At 47.1% G+C, this 16,926-nt stretch overlaps 1 protein-coding gene across 3 annotated transcripts in view; it reads left to right on the top strand.

Annotated features, from left to right (window-relative positions):
• Positions 1-3,734: 3,734 nt before the first annotated feature.
• Positions 3,735-16,926, top strand: part of MARCHF3 (membrane associated ring-CH-type finger 3) — a 183,734-nt gene continuing 170,542 nt past the window's right edge. For 2 of the 3 annotated variants that reach the window (XM_017341020.3, XM_008254970.4), the window contains exon 1: positions 3,735-3,981. The gene's annotated coding sequence lies outside the window, so the exon portion shown is untranslated. The remainder of the gene's footprint in view (positions 3,982-16,926) is intronic. The other variant, XM_008254964.4, reaches the window with a different exon arrangement.

The following is a 16,926-nucleotide window of genomic DNA, read 5'->3' as shown; positions in this document are numbered from 1 at the left end:
TAAAAGATTTAAAAACATTTGGTAATCAAAGAATAAGGATAGTAAAAGCCCTTTCTACCTCATTTCCATTTATACAAGGGATAGCAATAATCTAATGAGATTAAAATAAAATTGCATGTATATAAAATAGGTTGATTACACTATTTTCCCATGTCAACATCATTCACTACTCCTTTTTGGAAGTTAGTACCACCAAAAGTGCCACATATCTGTAGTGCTTTCTTTCTTTCTTTTCTTTTTTTTTGACAGGCAGAGTGGTGAGAGCGAGAGAGAGAGAAAGGTCTTCCTTTTGCCATTGGTTCACCCTCCAATGGCCGCCACGGCTGGCGCGCTGCGGCCGGCGCACCGCGCTGATCCGATGGCAGGAGCCAGGTACTTCTCCTGGTCTCCCATGGGGTGCAGGGCCCAAGGACTTGGGCCATCCTCCACTGCACTCCCTGGCCACAGCAGAGAGCTGGCCTGGAAGAGGGGCAACCGGGACAGAATCCGGCGCCCCGACCGGGACTAGAACCCGGTGTGCCGGCGCCACAAGGCAGAGGATTAGCCTAGTGAGCCACGGCGCCGGCTTTCTTACCATTGTCACAGTGTCTATCTTAACAGTAGGTCAATTCTGCCACCTCTATTTCACAGCCAAGTAAGCAAGGGTAAAGGGAGGTTAAGTGACCGTGTGGAGCACTCCCCACTGTGGTTGCTCAGATTAGAATCCATGGCTCTTGGGGCCGGTGCTGTGGTGTAGAGGGTAAAGCTGCTGCCTGCAGCATCCCATATGGGCACTGGTTCAAGTCTTGGCCACTCCACTTTCGATCCAGCTCTCTGCTGTGGCCTGCGAAAACAGCAGAAGATGGCTCAAGTCCCTGGGTTCCTGTACCCACATGGGAGACCTGGAGGAAGCTCCTGGCTCCTAGCTTCAGATTGGCGCAGCTCCAGCTATTGCAGCCATACGGGAAGTGAACCGGCAGATGGATGACCTCTCTATTTCTCTCTCTCTGCCTCTCTGTAACTCTGCCTTTCAAATGAGTAAAATAAATCTTAAAACACACACACACACACACACACACACACGGCTTGTACAAGTCACAGCCTGGTAAAAATGACAAGGTTCTGAAATACTGTTTATGACCAAGAAGGGCTGACAGCACCTGAAGACAAATTTGCTTACCATCTATATAGGGACCAGCTCCACTTCCATAGTCCCACTTGATTCTTTTCATTTCCAAGCTATTCCACAAATTTCTTTATCCCTTTGAGTGAAAGGAACATCTTTTCATGAAATAGGTTGGAAATTCACAAGTGACTTCTATGTTCAAATTTTCATGATTTTCTGTTTGTTTCATTCAGACAGTATTAGCATGGATTCATAGCCCAGACACATCTCATATTCCTTTGTAGTATATGTGGGTGGCCCAAAGTTAAGAGATCACTGGGAGAACTAGTAACCAAAGGAATATAAATTTTATGTCCAAGTGATATGCTCTTGCTGAAAGCCAATTTCTTCAAAGACGGTGTGGAAACGAGTATTCTCCAAATGTGCTTTTTCCCAGGCAATGCATTCTACCAGGGAAAACGAGACCTGTTACTTGTCCAAGAACCTATGGATGGTTGGGTCTGGAACAACTGAAAAACCTGGGAAACTGGGACAGGAAAGTCATCTGATTAATTCTAAATTATTTTATGAAAGGGCATTTTCTTTATTTCCCCTTTCCATCATCAAATACTAGAGTAGACCCAGGGCTCCTATTTCCAAGACGATTCCTAAAATAATCATTAGGATCCATGAAAATCTTCTGAGGGGTTAATATGATAAGCACTGGTGGCAAAGTTCTTCTCTAGCTATATCCAGAGTGTATGCACAGGGTAGAAACCCTAGGAAACATATTTCTTCCATGAGAATGTCCTGATAATTGTCATCAAAGATGGTATCCCAACTCTGCCTTCAATGGAGAGGCTAGCAAGGCTCATGGAGGCAACCTAACCCTACCAGGACCTGAGCTGAGCTCTGCTGTGTATTCCATTCATGTGGTCCAATTCTTTGTGGGCAATAACCGTTCTAATATGCCTCTCAGCAGCATGGTAGGCAACTTCTGGAATGAAGTGAGATGGTGTCCCCCACACAGCACCCATCCTTCCAGTACAAAGGCTTAAATGTGTATAATTTCTGCATCGCTGTCAGTTTCTCAGGCCTGCTCAGGACTGTCCAGGTCTTGTTGTTCTGTGTGCTGACAGTCAACCTATGGGCTTTTTCCCAGTGAGAAAGGGAGCTAAGAAGACAGAGCTGAAACTCAATCCAGGCCAAGGTTTATGTAAGAGCTGCCATTTTCACAGTGGAAAAGACTTTCCACGCCTTTCAGCCACAGGTGATCTCATCAGAACCTTCTCTTGAGAAGTCAGCTACGATATAGGACATAAAGGAGGCCAGAAGGAAATAACACCTGCAGCTCCTTCACAAGGCACAGGTGCCCTTCCTGAGAGGAACACCTTCAGGTCTCCTGGGTTCTGAATGAGACTATTAATCGTCTTAGTAGGCATGGACTGCAAGTCTGAGGGTGGTGAAGGTGGGTGGCAGGGCTCCAGGGGCTGACCCCTTTCCTGCCATGTGGTTCTTTATTCCTAAGAACATGAGTGGGCCACCTACTTACAGCAGGTGCCGCTGGAAGCACAGAAAGGCACTACTCACACAAAGCACACCGTCTAGCGCTTGCTCACGTTCTAGGCCTCGGCCTGGAAAGCTAGGACACCCAACTCTGCTTTGGATTCCACATTGTCAGCCTGGCAGGTGTGTGTGCAGTAGGCACGCAAGGGCTTAAAACGCAGCTGAGGAGTTCCCCGCTGACAGGACGGGGAGCAAGACGGCAGAGGCCACGAGGCCACCTTGCAGGGCTCCGCGCCCGGGAGTGACCCTGCGGCGCCGCCTGCCAGAGAAATCCCTTGCGTTCGCGCCCTTTCTCCCTGTTAGCAGGGAACTTCGATGAGGGACGGGCAGCTGTGCCCGGCTCCTCGGCTTCCAGTCCACGAAGACTGATGACCGGGGTCCCCTCGTAGTCCTGGAGAGGCCGCCGCGACGAACGCCTCCGCGCAGGGGAAGGTCCGGAGGGTCCGTCGGGCGCCCGAGCCCGCCGTTTGCCGCTGGGCTGTGCCAACGCCAGGGACGCCCCGCGGCGGGGAGAGAAGGCACGCGGGTCCGCGGTGCGGAGCGGGCGGCCACTTCAGAACTTTCCAGCCGGGGCCACAGCTTCGCGGCAGGATCACCAGGCGGAGACAAGAACCTTTCCAAGGAGCGCTCAGCGCTCGCCCGGGACCCAGGCTTCTGTCAGTCCTGGGCGACCCTGCTTGGGCCTCAGCTTACCCCGACGGATGGGGCTCCTGTAGGAACGCCAAGTTCCACGTTCCTGAGGGTGCCGGGACCGGCGAGGTCCATCCGGTCTCGGGTCTCTCTCGGGTGTCAGCCGGGAGGCGACCGGAGCCCACCACAGCGGAGCCGAAGGGCCCGGGGCAGACGCCGTATTCGGCGGCGGCCAACTTCCCCGCCGCGGGCGCGTCAGCCCTGCCAGCCCTAGATCGCAGGCGATTGGACAGCGTCCTCAGAGCCCGGGGGCCAGGCCCCGCCCACGGTCGCCAGGGATTCCAGAGCTACTGGGCCAGGGTGCCGACTCCGCCCATCACGGGGTTGCTGGAGGTCCCGCCCCCTTGGGGCGGTGCGGGACTGGCTCCGCCCCTCCCGCCGCCCGGCTCCGCCTCCCTCCGGAGCGGAGTCGCCTCAGCCTCGCGTTCCGCCTCATTCGCTGAGCAGGTCCGCGAATTGTCAGCGCGCTGTGGGCTACTGCCGAGCCGGAGCCGCCGGGCTTGCCTTGCTTTCCCCGAGGTGTCCCCCCGAGCCAATGTGCCCCAGGCCGCTGGGGCGTGAGCAGCGGCCAATTCGTGGCAACTTGGGACCCAGGACCCGCAGCAGGAGCATCGGTTTGCAGTCAAGACTCCACGAGGAGGGTGAGTGGCCGCGCGCGGGGCGATGGGCGGCGGGCGAGCCGGGGCCGGGCGCGTCCCGGCGCCGGGCGGTCAGTGCGTCCGAGCGCGGCCGCTGTGGAGAGGTCCAGCCTGGGCGAGATTCTCCCCGCGTCGCTGTCCCCACGCGCGAACTTCTTGTTTGCCCAGCATCCCGCCTCGGCCCGGGACGCAGCTCCGCGTTCGCGCCCACTCGGCTTTAGTTGCGGTCGCCGAGGTGGGGCCGGGGGCGCGGAGGCCCGCCGGTGTGCGGGCGGCGGTTCCAAGGGGGCGAATGTCCGAGCCCGCGGCGAGCTCCCACGGCGGGGACGCGGCGGCCGCGCCGAGCCCTCGGCTGGGTGCGCGCGCGCGCGCGGGGGTCGTGGTGGGCGCCCCGGGGATCCGAGGACCGGCGGGGCGCGCGGAGGCAGGGAGCCGGGGCCTCGGCGGGCACCGCGGGGGCCCGACGGCTCCGCTGGCCCTGAAACTTTGTGAGGAGACGACTTTGAGGAGCGCTCCGACCCGCGCCCCCCTGAGCTGCCCGGACCCCCTCCTCCCTGGCACGCGCGCCGCGTGCCCGAGGGCTCGGCCGGGAGTGGGCGGTGCGGGGACCTCCCGCCCCGGGGGGCTGCTGCGTGTGTGTGTTTAAGGGGCTGAAGTTGGAACCGAAGGGGCCACGGCGAGGCAGGGTTACACCCGACGCCTGGCTCGTGACTCGGCTGTGTCCGATGCTAAGCTCGCAGGCTCCGGAGAAGCCAGTGCGATGTGTTCTTGGAATTATTTTTCACGAGCGAGAGCTTATTGAGCGTACTCAGTAGAGACTCGAGTAGCGGATTCGGGACTGGTTAAAGCGTCGAAAATACATGTGAACGTCTAGACGTGTGTGTAGTTAGCTGTGCGTGGACACAGATATCGCGAGTGTGGCCGTCTGTCCAGTGTTGAGTGCGTGCGGTGGAGACAGGTGCGGGGGACTGAGCCTTGCCCTTCCCCGGGCGGCGAACCCCGGGCCCTGGGAGCCGAGCGCGCGTTTGCAAGCTGTGTGCATCGCCCAGCCTGTCTGGGGCAGTGGACGTCCGTGAACTTTACGAGCGTTCTGTTCACTACCGCCGGGTGCAGATTCCGCGTTCCGGCTTTACAGCCGAGCAGCGGCCAGCCGGCCCATCTGTTAAAACACAGCGTGTACACTCGCGGGGCTGCACCGGGGGGCGTGGGCCGGGGGCAGCCCTGAGCAGCAACAACATGCCACAAACAAAGCCTGCCTCCCAAGTTCTATTTTCATTCGCTGTTTGGCCTGAACTTGCAGCTTGGAGGAGGGAGAAGGGGAGAAGGCAATGTTTGTCTCTACAAATGGTGAGCTGCATTTTGTGAAATAATTATAGCTATGGTTTGGGGGGGGGGGAGCTCATAGAAGGCGGGGGGATCATTCCTCTAGAAAAGAAATGTGGTTGTCACATCATGCAACACTGGTTTACTGCTTTGCAGTGATGTGTATATCAGTGGCTGGATTTTGGCTTTTTTTCTTTTTAAGAGCATGCATTAAACCTGAATTGTTTTGCACCAACAAAACAAACCTGATTAGAGGTAAAGCAGAGCTTCATTGCAGACTACCATGAAGGCTGTCTTAGTAAATCTAATAAAACATGCTTTTAGGAATTTATAATGCAGACATAAATTCCTATTCAGCCTAATCACTAGTTGCAATGGTTCTCAATTTACTCTTTAAAAATAATAAAAAGGCTTTATCACAAAAATTCTGATGACTAAATGAGTATGGGAGGAATATAACAGCTTAATAAGTTCTTGCAGCCAAATGACTGATACTTTAGAGAACTGTAAATTCCTTTAATAGCGTAATTACTTTGGGTGACAATAAAGGCAGTATTTTGGGGAACTTGATGTTTTTCTCAATAATTTCCTATTTGTAATTACATTTTAATAATCATGTTCGTTATATGAGGGCAGAGTAAACTGGGGTGGTTTTAATAATTCATCAGAAGGGCTATTGTTTCATTTTTATGATATGTAAACATTGAAATGTAGAGATTCCTAATCTATGAATGTCTTGGCGTTTCTGATGGGCTATACAGTAGGACACAGCTCTTGCCTTGATATGAGCCATCCAGATCAACTGGTTGCTCCTTAGAAATTCAGTTCTTGAGCTGGACTCCAGTCCCTCAGATTCAGCTCAGGAGGCTGGGGTGGGGCTTAGGAACCTGTATTTTTAACAAGCCCCTTTGAGTGATTCTGACGCCAGGAATCCCCTCACCACATTTTGAGAAATAGTGGGGTTGATTTTATGATATACAAGAACAATTATGGTCTGTTAGTTGGTTTAACAAATAATTGTTCAGAAATTTTCAGGCAGCATTTACTGGTCTTGTAAAATTTATAGGTGATGCATTAACTCCCTGTGAGCACAATGGGCCCCTTCTGTCCTGTGTTGGCAAGTGTTTTCTAGCCCTCAGTGACCATCACCATTGAGGTTGGCCCCCGTTTTAAGGACCTCTGCCTGGGGGAAGCAAGGCCATTTAAGACCCTTCTGGGGGCCAGCACTGTGGCATAGCGGGCGGAACTGCCACCTGCATATGGGTGCTGGTTTGCATCTCCGCTGCTCCACTTCCAATCCAGCTCTCTACTATGGCCTGGGAAAGCAGTAGAAGATGGCCCAAGTCCTTGAGCCCCTGTACCCTCATGGGAGACCTGGAGGAGGCTCCTAGCTCCTGCCTTCAGATCAACACAGCTCTGACTGTTGCACCTGTTGGGGAGTGAACCAGCAGTTGGAAGACCTCTCTCTCTCTCTGCTTCTCCTTCTTTCTCTGACTTTCAAATAAATAAATAAATCTTAAAAAAATAAAAGACCCCTCTGCAGTCTTAGTCCCTGCACTCCCTTCACCCCCCAACCCCACCCACTCGGAGATCCAGTAGTTTCTTGGGAGGCTCTGGAGTAACTTTACCCATCCTAATTACCTTTGTTGGGCATTTCTCCCTGCATGGTAAGAGAATCCTTATTAAGAGGTGGCTTTGGGGGCTGGAAGTAAAACACCCACTCAACAGCACTAGTGCAGGCTCATGCATGGTCAAGGGTCTCCTTAGGACACTGCGGCTGCCCTGCCTGTTGGCCAGGCCCTGGGATACTCACATTCTGAAAGTCACTTTGAAAGTATTTTTGGCCTGTCCAGTTAATTGGGTAATAGGTTTTCTTACCACGAGAGATGAGAATTGATTGCTACCTCTCCTTTTACTGAAATCATTGTGAATTTTGATTTATTAATTGTTGCCAGGTAGTTTTTTTTATTATTATTATTTGATACTGACATTTGGATTCTGTTCTCCCATTTCAGAGTGGCTTAATTCCCCATTTAAGACTTCTAAATAAGGTTTGAAAGGATCTATCTGAAGTTGCCCTTCCCTGTTTCTACCATTTGAGAACCTGAATAGCCGAATGATTCTCAGAGGTCAGAAATGCCCAGAATATTTACTTCCCTGAAGACAAAAGGACGTGGGTAGGCCAGGGAACTGAAGTTGGATTGTTCCACACCACTGGATCATCACTGGGACTTTTATGGAGCAGTTTCTGTTTAAAGAAGCACTTGGCAGGCTTGTTGATAGGTCACTTATCTTAACAATCCTTTAAGAACATGATTTTTTTTTCTACTTTGTTACAGATGAGCAAACAGCAGCACACCCAGGATAATATTTAGATCCTGTCTTTCATATTCAAAGATGACACCAATAACTGAGAAGTTGGCCTTGTGTTTTGAATTCTTCTTGTCTAGCTTGGTGGTGCTGTGATAAGGTTATGCTTAGTCATTCTGAAATTTTTTTTTACCTTTTTCTTCAGTTTTTCTTCTTACATTGAATGTGACCTTGGAATAACTTTCTTTAGTAAAGTTAACCACTATTTATGATCATTGGGTCAGTGACCCTGACCTTAACCAGTCAGCCTTGACCCAGAGAGGCAAATAATTTGCTAAAGGTTACAGAGCACAGCGGCAGAACAGCCTCTGTGCAAAATCTCTGGACCTGTGTTTTAGCCCTGTGCTGTTTTGTCCAGTGTCATGTTAAGCTGCTAACACTGTTTTTATGCTGGAAAAAGAGTTGCTTATATTTTATTTGCCCAACTTATGCATGATTGTTGGGCTTAGAAAAAACTAAAAGGAATCAGGTATCCTACAGCAGTCCCTGAACATAAAGTGGGACTGATTTATGCCTGTTTAAAAGAAAATTACAGTAGAATGCTGCTTTTCTTGAAACTGAGCCATAGGTCATTGCAAGCAAGCTTCTTTGCAGCTATTTTAACTTTTCTTTTTTTGGGCCATAGCATACTTCTGACATCTAACTTTCATTTGACAAATTCTTTTCAAGTTTTTGACCCTTCTTTCCTTATTCTTATTCCGATGGCGAAATATACTTGTAAAACATTGACTTTTCAAGTGTATCTGCCCTCTTTTATGTCTCCTAATTCTTAAAATTTAGCCATTTTGACTATTTTTCCTCCAACATGCCCTCTCAATCTCCTACTTTCACATTGTATTTCTGGGTCTAGTAATATCTCCTAATGTAAAAGAGTCCTTGACCTATAGAAGCTTTGCTCTAGCTTTAGCTTTGTGGACTTAACCACAACAGTAGTCAGGAAACAGTGGTGCAGGATAGCAGTGATGTTGATGTGTGCATTGCATTAGATCCTCCCAGCTTACAGTATCTTCAGGAAATTTAAGACCAGATGAATGAAGTGACAGATGCACTCCTCAGTGTCTTCACACACTCTCTCCTGGTACAAGCTGAGAAACGGAACTGGAGACAGTGTCCTGGGTTACAGAGAAAAACAAATGTGAAGCTCTGAGGAACAACTGGGCAAGAAGTGAAGGGTCAGGTGTGGGGGGTGGGTTAGGGAGCGTGGTGGGAAGGAAATACCTCTAGTAAAATGCCAGACAGGGTGGTAAGAAATGTATAGTGGTGCGGATGGCTTGGAGCTTCTGGGTGGCATTGATTGTGTTTCATATTGTCTTCAGAACACACCCTGCTTGCTTTAAATAATTTATTACAGAAGCAAGCTTTCCCTTGGTTAGTTTCTTTCTTTTTATAACTTTTTCTTCTAATCTTTTGGTCTAACCAGAAGAATGTGTAACAGCGTGGCTGCTCTGGATCACTTAGGAAAATCCATGATCAATATTGTTACATTAGAAAACCCCTGGCTGTTCTTTTTTGCTGTGTTTTCTTCCCTGTTGTATTAACTCAGGATCTATGTTTTAAACAATATTTTATTAATCTGTGCACAACGAGACTTATGGGCTTGTTCTTCTTGGCTGGAACTATCTTCTGAGTAATCCATCATCAGACCACCATTGATCTAATGATGTATTTATTGCTCACTATTGCAGCACTGGCAAGAAACCCAGTATGGTTCTAAAAATTTGATTAAAAAGAAATCAAGTTTTTTCAAGGCGTAGCCACCCAATTATGTTAGGAGCTGCCAAATATATTTTATGCTAAAACACACATGCACATATTTCAAGTGAGCAAAATGTGTTCTTTTTGAAGGCTTTTAAAACTTTTTGCCATGCAATAACTAGAACAAGATGAGGCCTCATAATTAGAGAAATTATGAGTGCACCCTCTCACCCCAGTCAGAGGTAAAATACAGTCTTTTTTCAACCCAAGGCCCTTTGTGCTAAAATGAATAGCTCTGTCTTTTTAATTGACAATAATAAAAACAGTGGTGATAAGAATAAGCTCTCATCCTTAAATGATTTTCCAGGTAATCACTACTCATCCAGTGGAGCTGAAATTAATTAACGGAGGCTAACTGAGTGCCTATCGTGGGTAGGACCTCTCTTCTGCTGAGCTAACTCAGTATTTGTTCAAGCTTTGACATGAAGCCTTTCCATGTTCCCCTTTGAGCAGAGCCCTGAGGTCCTGTATTCTTTCCCTCCAGATAGGAAGCTCTTTCAGGTTGGGGGGGTCCCTACTTTTCATCTGGCAGCTTCTCAAGAAAAGTTACTCAAGAAATAGTTGCTTGGTGCACTAGAGCCCGAGGGGAATCGCAGGTCAATCTGCGTATGAAGATATGCACCTGAGTCTGCATGGTAGCAACAACCAAACTGTGGTGCTCAGCTAGGACTAGGGAACCAGTCTTAGCACCTCACAGAACTGGCATGCACTGTTGCCCCAGCCACCTGCAGTGTCTCGTACCTTCCTGCCTGCCTTGCCTCCCTCTCTCCTGCCTACCCCTGAGTCTTTTTCAAGGCTGTCTCCAACTTCCACTCCAGTTTGGGCCATCTCACGTGGCTTTTCCTTAGTCCCTTATCTCCTGCAATGCAAAGACACTTCATAGTTTATGGAATAGTGGAATTAAAAGTTTATTTTGGTGCAAAAACATTTTGAAACCTGCATAGTTTTTTCATTATGTGCATTTTCCATGAACCCTTTGAAGAACCCTATTATCTTTTTTTTTTTTTTTAGGCAGAGTGGACAGTGAGAGAGAGAGAGACAGAGAGAAAGGTCTTCCTTTGCCGTTGGTTCACCCTCCAATGGCCGCCGCGGCTGGCGCGCTGCGGCCGGCGCACCGCGCTGATCCGATGGCAGGAGCCAGGAGCCAGGTGCTTTTCCTGGTCTCCCATGGGGTGCAGGGCCCACGCACCTGGGCCATCCTCCACTGCACTCCCTGGCCACAGCAGAGAGCTGGCCTGAAAGAGGGGCAACCGGGACAGAATCCAGCGCCCCAACCGGGACTAGAACCCGGTGTGCCGGCGCCGCTAGGCGGAGGATTAGCCTAGTGAGCCGCGGCGCCGCCGGTCAGAACCCTGTTATCTTGAAAAGTCATCTGATTCACAGGTTCTCCTTTAAGTTTTAGGACAGCCGCATTCAAAGCAGAAGCCTCACTTCAGCCTCCAGTTTTGACCCTGGGGGCTGGAAGGACTTGAGGGAGGCCGCAAACAAGAATGTGGAGGCAGAGGACTGCCGTACCCATCAGCTCACCCTCTGGCTGCTCCAGTGACCCTTCGTCTTGTGCTGTTTTGCTCCAGCATTTCCTCAAATGTCTTCATCTCCTGTGTTTTGAAGCTGTGGAGGACTTGGTCCCCTTTGCCCTGCAGTGCAGATGACTTGCTAGTTTCGGCCACGGGAGGATTGAGGGCTGCCTTTGTGGACGTACAGTGGTGCCGGGCTAGAGGCTGCTTTGGCCAAAGCTCAGTGTGATAGGGACACTGGACATGTGTCCAGGGAAGCTTTTCTTCTTTTTAAAAATAATTCCAGTAGGCTTTAGACTTTCACAACTGTTTTTATTTGTCAGTCTCCTGTTCTTCAAGAAGCACCCTCAACATAAGTTTATCACATAGTGCAGAGGCTTAGGCAGGCGTGCAGATTGTATGGCCAGGTGCAGCTTGGGGATCTGCTGAATGAAGCATAACTGCCTGAGTTAAGGCCATTAGGATTGCCCTTTCATGTTCCATCTGACGGGGCTTGCAATGATTGCAAAAGATCAAGGCCCCCAATTTTCTGTCTCATTTGAGATATGGAGCTTCACTTAACATAGGTGCTTTCTTCTTGTTCCTGCCTTTTAAGAAGGTAGTAGAAAATGCAGGTATTTGGATTAAAAGGTATTTGGATGAGCAACCTACGGTTGGGTCGTGGGCTCAAACATTGGTTCCTCTTGGATCTTATAAATCAGGAGCATCTGTCCCTGGATATCCCAGGGTTTCTGCTTTCAACTTTGGGGTTGGGAGCTGGGAAGACTGGAGGGAGGCCGCAGGTAAGGGTGTCAAGGCATGTCTCTGGAACGAATCAGCTCATTCCTTCTCTGCACCTGTGGCGATTTGCTCTGGGCTGTTTTGCTTTGGCATTTCTTAAAATCTGCTTTTCAGTGTCCTAAATGTAAATCTTCTGCCTCTTCGTTTGCACACTCACATGAGCTGTCAGAAATTTCTTACCCCTTAACCTTTTAAGTTTCCCTAATTTCAGGTTCTCTCTTTCATTCAGCCCCACTCTGCAATAATGTTTTCCTTTCTTTGATATTCTGCTTATCTTCGCTTCAAGCAAGTACCCTCACTTTGTCAAAGCCCTGTTACAATCATTGTCACCGTTAATCTTTTCCTTGTAAGACTAACTACCTTTTTGACCATTCACAGAGGACTTTCTTAGAGCATTCCAATGTGTTTTTCTAATGGGATAGTACAATCTCTGACAGCCTTGCACAATGCGAAAATAATTAGCCTCTCAAAACCTGAGTCGTCACCAGCCTTACTCATCCTTTCTAAGGATGCCCCCACCCTGCCTATTCACTCTTGTGTCATTAAGAAACAAGACTTCAAGACTCTGCTAGCAGTAGGTGTGTTCATTACAACCAAAGAGATGAATCTTCCTAGAAAAACCAAAGCAGGAATACATAAAATAGGGAGAAGGGCAAACATACACTGATTGCTGTAAACAGAAGACACATAAACAGATGCGTTATTTGTTGATGAGTTCTTAGTTGTGGAGGCCCAACTAGCCACAGCCTCTTCCTCTTTTGAGGCTGGGTTATTGCCATGTAGCTATTGTCATATCGTCATTTTTTTCTTTGCCTTCACCGTTTTTGCTAATGAATTTCAGTTTTCTCTTCAATTAATTTGCTTAATTTTTACTTCTGGTGTTTCGTGTTGTTTCTCCTGATCTACCTAATTAAGTTTTGTTTCTAACCTCTTCAGGTGTTTTTTTGCCACTTTCCTGCTCCTGGCAACATCTCACAGTTAGATATCTTCCTCACACTGAATGAATTTCCACTTTGGTTGCAGATTCGTAATGAAAGTGTTAAGTGGAATCCTGGTAGTGACCCTTTCAACAGCTAAGGCACCATTCTCTATTCTGTTTTAATTATGGTCTCTTAGCAAATTAGCACCACTTAAAATGTTCACCCCATTTTCCAAGTAATGTTTCTCAAATACTGTATGAAATTATGAAATACGTGTTTCATTTTTTACCCTCCATTATGGGCTAACTTTATAATTCTATAATTTTCTCATAGGAAAAACTGCTTATTAGATTGAAATGGTTCATTTGATTTCCAGCCATACTGCTTTTTGCTTATTGTGAACCATTAGACATTTATATAATCTTTTATTTTACTTTATTCCAAGCCTCATCATTAGCTCCTCAAGCAATAATCCTAATCTAGCGCTCTAGTCAGTTATCATCTATGCTTTTTTGGTAAAATGGATATATTTTGTTTGACTGGTCTCCAGTATTCTCCAAGGCCTTTTGAAGAGTATGAAGCATCACTCAAAGAATCCCCAAGAACTTCTCATCTTGTTGATCGGAACTGGTTCCTGTGCACATTTCTCAGCCAGTCACTCGCAGGGGTGTCACCATCGTTTCCTGAGGGAAGGAGGAGATGAACTTGAAGAAAACCAGGATTCTGTTAGCAGAAGAAAGCATTTGTCTCTGTGTGCTGGTGAGAAGGGTAGATGATGGCAGGCAACTGTGCCTACCATGTGTTGTGACTTGGACAATGACTATGAAATCACTCTCAATGCTGCTGTGTAGCTGGTAGCAACCACCAAATTGTTATACATTTCTGGACACCAGTGGCAAGACTTAGGTAGACAGGGAGAAAAAAGCCACAATACAAACTAATTAAGGACAGAAATGAGACATAATCAATAGTTACTCTGATTAAGCCACAATCAACCCTAATGAATTTGAATGTTCTCATTTATATCTATTTGTACTGAATAAGTATATGATCTCTACTGAATAAGAGATTAAAATCATTGGCTTATTTCTAATTTATTATTTTCTAGTGTAAGTCTATTTGAATGTAACTTTGTTAACTACATACCGTAGCCCTCACAGTACTGACAATTACTGGTGATTGTAAATGGCAATTATTTATTGAGTGCCTTTTTATAAATTAGGACTTTGACAACTAAGAGGAGGTAGTAATTTGCTTAGGTGACACAGCTGCCAGGTGGCTGAGCTAGGATTTGGACTTAGGTCCATTAGACTACTGTCCCTTCCCTGCTCTTCGTGGCTTCTCTTTGCTTGGAACACAGTCCAGACACTAGCATGGTGCACAGGCTTGTGATGGGGCCCCGGGCAATCTGTGTGGCCTCAATGCTTACCTCGTTTCCCTTGCCCAGTTTTCCTGCCTTGCTGGTCTGGTCACTCAGAGTCCTTCCCACCTCTGTTTCCTCTGCTTGGATCTCACATCCCTTGTTCCTTTGGCTGCCTCCTTTCTATCCAGGCCTTTCTGTGCCTCCTCTTCCCGGGGTTCCCCTCCCCCCACACTATCCCATCTGATCTGCTTAATCTCTAGTTCCTTTCTTTCTGCCCTATTTTTGGTTCCTTTATGGCAGTTGCTCAGAAATATAGTTTACTCATCTTTTCTATTTGTCTTTGTCTATCTCCCCAGCTAGAATATAAATGTCATGAGGGCAGAAACAGTGAATGAAGTTTTGACCTGTGAATATCCATGATCTTCATCTCCTACACTAAGAGTAACGGACACTAGTTGAGGATGACGCTGTGGCATGGGAGGTTAAGCCACTGCCTGCGGTGCTGGCATTCCACATGGGTGCCAGTTCAGGTCCGGTTGCTCCGCTTCAGATCCAGCTCCCTGCTAATGGTCTGGGAAAAGCAGCAGATGGCCCAAGTCCTTGGGCTCCTGCCACCTTTACAAAAAAGAAAAAGAAAAGAACACTAGTTGTCATTTGAGCTGAATACATCCCTCTCAGGTTTTTCCTATAGGTATGTAAGCGAAGAAAATACACTTTTCATTCTGGTTGAGAATAAGAAAAGATGGATGTCAAAGATCTTTGGAGAAATGACATACTTACAGCAGCAGTAGTATGTAAGAGTTTTAAGAGAGCTTAGTGCAAGAAGGAAATTTGATTAATACTCCCCAGTTTATTGATTACAGTTTTAAGGACACCAGCACCTTAAGTTTGACATAAACCCTTGAAAAATAGTTACTTACCAGACTAAATTGTAAACTGGGAGAATTATAATTGCATGATCATTTGCTATGGCAGATTCACTTAAAATTGTTTTCACGCCACACACGTAATTTTTCGTTTGAACTCATGTATCTACTAAAATGATTTATTCTCAGAACTGTATTCTTAATTATTCCTAGGTAATTATGAAGATACAAATTGAAAACTAGCTTTCCCTCACATACTAATTGGGAAGGGATTGATAGGAGCAAAGCAGGAGCCCCCTTCTTAAGTCCTTTTCTCTGGCTTTCAGCTCAGGCCCTTCCCCACAAAAAAATGTGCTCTCGTGGTGTTTTTTCCCTTGTTGTTCTGGGGGTTGCTGTGTTACTTGCTCACAACTGTGTTGTGAGCCATTATTTTCTCGGGCTTGCCAAGGTGACATTACCACTCAGTTAAATAGATCATCATTTAACTCTGATGAGAACTTCACCTTTTCCTCCTCCCAGTTCATCTTCTCTAAGAAGACTTTTCCCCTAGGTAACCTGGAAAGCTAGGTAACTCGACACAGCAACACAGCGTGTGGGGCTACATCTCTTTGACACATGTTTCTTGGCCTTCTCGTCTTCGCACGATCAGAACACCCTGTGAGAGCTTTTTAGTATGAAATACACTTCTGAGCTAAGTTCCCATATCATCTTTTCAGAACCACATCTAAATTTTATGGTGAGTAAAATACATCTGTGTTTGAGAATAAATTTTAGTCTCTTTCTTCCAGATTGTTTTTATGTTGTGCATCTGAGACTAGTGAGAAGAAAAATACAAGGGAAAGAGAGGGAAGAGGCTGTTTTGATGGTGTTGGCTTCAGACTTGTTCTCTGTGTGTCTTGGCAAGGACCCCATTCTTCCTTGCTTGAGCTTCACTTCATCACCTGGGGAGATGGGGTGCGTAATTGTGTGAGTTCATTAGGATCCAGTGAAAATGAGGTCAGTAATTTAAAGGCTGGGTTCATGGATCAATATTTAAATTTTGGCAGGTGTGTGGTCAACCGTCCAGCCTACCTTTAACAGGGTTGTTTTCATCTACAACAGATTGGCCCTTTTATGGCTTTACTGTAGCTTTCTCCTTTCCCTCCCCTCCTTTTGCTTTCATGGCTGTGTAGGTGAGAAACAGCATGTGGTTATAGAAAATGTACAGCAAAAGCAGTGACCATGAGAAAGAATCCATAATGGGTACACACACATTGCTGGAATCTTTCCCAAGTTCTTTGGAGGGTGGCAGTGAGGATTTTTTTGGCAGAGACGAAGTGGAGCATGTGCTTTCTCGTGTGTGAACACTGAGAATTGAAAGGTCACTTATGATTCACTATATGGCTGCTTTCGAGCTGGGGTAGCCACGGAGTTTTGGAAATTCAATTAAATAGGTGTACTGTGCAGGTTTCTGACATCTGTCTTGGCAATTTGGTTGAGTGTTGGAAATTTGCATATTCACCAATGACCCTGTGAGGCAGTAGTGAGGGTTCCAGATAGTTGGGTTCTTGCCACCCACAGGGGAGATCTGGATTATGTTTCTAGCTCACCCCTAGATGTTGGGAGTCTGGGTAGTAAATGAGGAGATGGGAGCTTTTTCTTTCTTTCTGCCTATCTAAGTGGTATTCTTCATGGGAGAGTTGGACCTTTTGTTGATTTCTTCAGGGTTTGTGGGTGAAAGCTAACAGGAAAAAGCTTAAATTTTTGAATAGCCATTTGCTATGTTATATATACATACACAGATTTGGAACAATGAAATTCTTGCTAATGTTGAAAATTACGAATGACAGTTTGATTCTACCTAGTAAATCAACTGCTTTGCATTACCCTATGGGATGCTTTGTTGCATTTTAAGCTTTCCTGCTAGGTGTTAGTTTTTGCCCATAGTTTTACCCGACAAACTGTGGGAATGGCATTTTAACATAGCATGTTATACTATGGCTGGCGATGCCTGCACCTCTCGTCGTAGGCTGGTTCGAGACTCGACTACTCTGCTTCTAATCTAGCTTTCTGCT

This window comes from Oryctolagus cuniculus, chromosome 6 (genome assembly GCF_964237555.1).
Source record: "Oryctolagus cuniculus chromosome 6, mOryCun1.1, whole genome shotgun sequence".
NCBI classification, from domain to species: Eukaryota; Metazoa; Chordata; class Mammalia; order Lagomorpha; family Leporidae; genus Oryctolagus; species Oryctolagus cuniculus.
The sequence above is the reverse complement of the archived record's forward strand: the minus strand, read 5'-3'. Positions and strand labels throughout refer to the sequence as shown.